We start from the raw sequence: 6,000 nt of genomic DNA, 5'->3' as shown, positions 1-6,000 counted from the left end.
GGGTTCATTGATTGAACACGAGATGTGGTACGCGTAAAAGACACACCCAAATCACTCTTTGAGTGAAAATGAGGACAAAAGTATAAGTAGATAAATTAACATACTTGTATGTAGTAACCTAACATGGTGCATGATATTGAACTTAGGCCCAGGAAAATCATATCAATCCATAAGCCCTAACTCTGACAGTTCATAAGCTAAGCGTGTCAAGTGCCAAGTTATGTAAGTTTTAATGTCTAATAAACATTTGTTACTTAATAATTTAAGGGTTTTATTTTTCTTATGTCACATAAGATAAATTTTCTCTCTTACTTTCACAATCAACGAAGCACGGACACGTGAAATTTTAAAAAAAATGTGTGTCCGACACGTGTCGGACACCGTCATGTTCCGACACGCGGTCAATGTTTTAAAACACGTGGTCAATGCTTCGACACGTTCTGACACACTTTTCTGACATGCAGTCAACTTTTACCGACACGCATTTGACACGATTTTTTAAGTCTAAATTTTTTTTACTAACTAAACATCAAAAAATAATGGGGTTCTCATTTGTCTTTTAACATGACACAACAAACTTTTCTACACTCACAACATTTTGTGGGGCCACCCTTTTTGAAGAAAAAAGAAAAAAAGAAAATTACGACACGCAAACGAATCTCTATAACATTACACAATCACTTTTCCTACAACATAACTCTTATAAAACCCACAAATAATTTATAAGTCAATTTTTTTCTGTTAAGAAATTTAACATGAAAAATTAACAAAGTACGAAAAATTATTTTTGTTTATATTTATGTTATGAAATTTGAATATTTGATTGATTATATAACTTATTATGGGCTGTTATATGTATTAAATATAAATTATATTATACATATTAAAAATATTATTTAATATCAAAACGTGTCTCAGCATGTAAAAATATGATATTTTTTAGAATTAACGTGTCCGCATGTCTATGATGTCGTGTCCTGTGTCGGTACAACATAGCTCACAACAAATGGTGGGACCCACTTTATTTTTTTAAAAAGAAAAGAGAAAAAAAAAGAATACGAAAATCGAAGTGAGAGTGGAAGATAAAACTTCTCTTATGTTACATAAGAGAAATAAAACCCATAATTTAATCATACTTAAATTTATTGTTAGGTTGACTAAATCAATTTAAGATATATAAAATAGTTTGGGCCTCGTAATTATGGATATACCAGTCTAAACAACATGATAAAAGAATTATTGGTTTCATAAAATGAAATTAAGTTTTATAATTCATATAGATATGCTTAGGGGTGATAAACAAACCAGGGGCCTTTGGCTCGGCTCGTGAAGGCTTGAGCATATATGTCTAAAATTGGTTGTTGGAATTAGGCTTAGACATGTATAAACTATAAAGGCTCGTTTAATAAAAAGGCTTCAGGCTTCAATTCAAAAGTTCGACCTTAGGGTCTCTCAGGCTGACCTAGTATATTAATTTTTTTATTGTATATTTTTTATACTACTTGTAATAGCTCTCTTTCTCTCCTCAATCCATTTCACCCCATTTTATTGGTTAAACAGATTTTTTTGAATGATTTTGTTCTATATTATGCTGTTTAGATATACATTGAATTTATGAATATTTATGGAACTACTAGTGTTGTTGATTGTATATTCTGTTTGGATAAATTTTTGTTATCTTATTTTTTTAAACAGGCTAAACCAAGCTTTTATTTTTTACAAATAAGTCAAGCCACAAGCCGATAATTATATTCATAACAGGTAACAGGCTTGGTCAGGCTGACGCATTTAAACACAGACTTTAGCCTTTTAAAACCCAATCTCGGCTCGGCCCGACCCGTTAACATCCCTAGTTATATGCTGTTTCATTGCGTGATCCGAGATCACAGAAAACGTGAAGAAAAATACTATATTACGTATGTTATCAGTAGTCCTGATAATTTGACATTTTATGAATATCTTTCCCCTTGACATGAAATTTTATTTTAGAAACGAGATGAACAAAAAATATTTGTTTTGATTGAATTAATGTTTTGAAGCTCCCATGTTCTATTAATGACATACATACTTGACTTGGGAGTTCTCGTCACAGGCCAACTGCTAGTAGCTGAAACGCAAATAGTTCTAGGTGGGCACTGGACCCGTATTAAAAGCCCAACTTTTGTTTTATGACCCGAGCCACACCCTTCTAAATTCTAATCTTTTCTTGATTTAAAGTCAGGAAAAGTGCTACTTGCACACTTTCCATTCTTACACATCTAGGAGCCTAGTCAAGGTATGGGCCGGGAATACAACGAGAAGCGAATGCTTTGGGCTCCCTTCATTAGAAAATTATGTCCATTTGTGTCTAAAATAAAAAGAAACATTCCTTTTCTTTTCTTTTTGGTAAATGAAAAGAAACATTCTAATGGCCTAATGGGCAACACAAAAAGAGAAATAAAAAATAATCAGTTAATTAATTGGTAAAGCGTCCTTTTTGTACTCAAGACTGAATTGCTTTTTTTATACAAATCCAGCAACACTAAAATGCAACATGTCATTTATGTTGTTAGTACAAAATTGTTCAATGTCCATTGACATACATTAAGCCAGAACTCTGTCCATCAGATCAGACTCCATCTCCATGTAAAAAAGGATTTGAGGTTGCGAGCACCACATAATGTAATGTAGGTGTAGAAATTAATTAAGCCGAAAAAATAAATCAGTTTGGTAAAAAGATGTTCGTCAGTTTAGCATGTAAAATAAATCAGTTCTGATATTCGAAAAATAAATAAATTAATCTGTTTGGTTTAGATTACACTAATACTGTTAAAATATTTTTTTCTTACACCTTTTACTTGTTCATCCTTACTAATCTGAACCTCAACTCCATTCCCCATTGTTACTCTACGACAGCAGACACATGATTGTAACGATAAAAAGAAAATGATTGTAGTCACATGAGTTTGTAATTCTGTTGATATTCATTTCTTATTTTAAATTTGATATATTATGTCGTCGGAATTTTCTTAAAAAGTTGTTTGATATTTTATTAGGTCATTTTTTTTTAGTTCTTTACTCAAATGCTTACACTTCTTACGCATTTTGAAAAAAAATTAATGTTGAACTCGAAATTTATATAAAAGTGGAGATTACGATTCATTAGTGCCCTCTCTCTTGGCTAATAGGTCTTTCCTATTGACTGGGATATCAACTTTAGGTCAGGAAAAACAAAATTGAAATATCTGATTCTATAAAAATAATAATCATTTTGGTTTTCATTCAAAACAAGGGGAAGGATATAATTATCACAAAAAAAATTTACAATCTCTACAACCAACCTAATCAGTATTAATTTCTGTCAATCTAACGGTTATTATTTATTGAAAATTATTGAGTCGTATTTATTAATTAATCACCAATGAATACTTTTTATTTTATCCGAACTATGAATAAAAACCGAAATCTTTTCATAATTTTTCTTTTTACTATCCTTATCTCTTGCCCTCTCGAATGAGTAATAGTATGACAATGATACCTTATCTCTCAAGTCGTACAAGTCAAACAACACAATTCATAGTCGGTGTATAAGATAATATAATCAAGAGGAGGGTTATTCTTACTACTAAAATTTTTTACTATCAACTTACTACTTATCTAATCACCATTGGATCAACATTTTTTCTTTTTTCAAATTTTTTTTAACATTCTCTCTCTTTGATTCAATAGTGATTAGATAAGTAATAAATTGATAGTAGAAAATTTTAGTAGTAAAAATATCCTCCCTCTATAATCAAATCGCCACGGATTGATTGATAGGATAACATGTGTGATCCCAATCAAACGGATGAAAACTTCGGTAGTGTAATGGGTGAGACCCAGTGTTACATGTGGCGAGAGAAAGGTCAGAATGATATGGTCTCAAAATCAAAAGCTAAATAAAGCGAACAAGCGTAGATTCATTGACACCACATGTAACGCATGCTTTTCCAGGATAAAAAAGGTACCAATTTGAATATAGCTTGAGTAGCGATTACAGTCAAGGAACAATAAATGTCAAAAAAGGAAGCGTCATGGTTGCTTGTTTGAGGCATTACGCGGTACCATCTGAATTGGGGAACGATAGATTATGATCAAATTCCAATCTGCCGAGATTAAGATTCTCTGTGGATGATTATGGTTCCATTATCGTATGCCTCCCCCCAATTTCTGGACTCTCGCTTATGTGAGTAAGCTACTTAAAATTGAAATTTTTATGTAAAATTAAAAAAGGGATAAAAAAAATTGTAAAATATAAAATTATAATGTAAAATTATCATAAAATCGTAATTCTATTTGACATATTGATAAAATCATTTTCCTCACCAAAAAATAAAATAAAATCATTTTGATGAAAAAAATTATAAAAACATAAAATTATAATAATAAATTAAGATTTTAACTATCATAATTTAGACATGTGAAGCTTGTTAGTGAGTGGTGAGTCACATGACCCAAAAAACCAAATGCATTTCCATTTAAAGGACTTGTGGATTTTTATTTTATTTTATTTTTCAGCTTTTTGACCAGCACTTCATGCTATCCCATCAAACCTCAAAAGCTCAAGGATATAATCAGCTCCTCGCTGACCGCTGTTGAACCCAAGGAATTTAATTTATATAGTATCAGTATTTCTCCTGTTAGATGAATAAATTTATCTCCTCCAAACTAAAATTAACGTTGTTTTAGAATTTGAAAAATTCATGTCGCACAAGAAAAGTAAAATTTTAAAAATATTATATAATTTTTTTATCCAAAGTTATTTTGAAATTTTGGGAGATAATTTTATCTTGTGTGACAAGAAAAATATTTTTTTATATAATCATGATATTATTATTTTGAAAGTAACTCAAAGAAAGAATATATATTTAATAAACAGTGTGTATTTAATTCTAATAACACGTTCTATAATTTCTATATTTCATAAATAGTGTGCCTGAAAAAAAATATTTCTTATTTCTCTCTATTTGTATTCTTATATTTCGGATTCATTGTGTACAATAGAAAATAAATTATTTTTATCAAATAATATTTTTAACTATTTCTATATCTGAAACTAAAAGTATATATATATATATATATATATATATATATATATATATATATAGTCATAACCGTTGATTTTTGTTAATTAACGATTATCATTTATTGAGAATCAAAATTGTTAATTAATTATTAATTCTTAATAAATAATAACAGTTAGTTGACAGAAATGAAATCAATTGATAGAATTTGATGTCAAATTTTAAAGTTTGACACCAGTATATATATATATATATATATATATATATATATATATATATATATATATGGGACAAGATCATCTTACACCGGTATAAGAATAATAAATCTTACACCAAATCCTAATCATTGATTTTCTACATCTGACGGTTAAGATTTATTAGGTCTCACTCATTAATTAATTTTTAATTCCCAATAAATCTCAACAATTGGATGCACGGAAATCAACGGTTAAGATTTGATGTAAGATTTATTATTCTTACACCGGTGTAAGTTGATCCTATCCCTATATATATATATATATATATATATATATATATATATATATATATTTCGTACCACAATATTGGGTCAGGATTACTACACCTAAATTTTACAATATTTACTTTGTTTCTTAGGCTTTTACTTCTTTCACTAATTATCGTGATAACCAAGATAATGTAGATGTTACTCTTGTTTAGTATTTTATGTCAACTTCATGTCGCTTTGGAGATGTATACTGAAAAATTATTCATGTATTGATAAACATCATGACTTTTAAGCTACACCCATCTTTCTTAGTGTATGCTGCACACTTGCTTACTTTGTCTCGTGCGTCATAATTTCAAAAATTAGAGTGGTACAGTGGGAGTAAAAAAAAGTCATAAATGAATGGAAAATTAATCTTAAATAATGGTGAACCAAATTTACCATTTGGTCCAATTAAGCCCCATATATATGTGGCCCACTCATTAGGGGAGA

This window comes from Gastrolobium bilobum, unplaced genomic scaffold (genome assembly GCF_033153095.1).
Source record: "Gastrolobium bilobum isolate Gb01-03AN ecotype WA unplaced genomic scaffold, APGP_CSIRO_Gbil_v1 utg2926, whole genome shotgun sequence".
In the NCBI taxonomy this organism is placed as follows: Eukaryota; Viridiplantae; Streptophyta; class Magnoliopsida; order Fabales; family Fabaceae; genus Gastrolobium; species Gastrolobium bilobum.
This window is presented reverse-complemented; position numbering follows the sequence as displayed.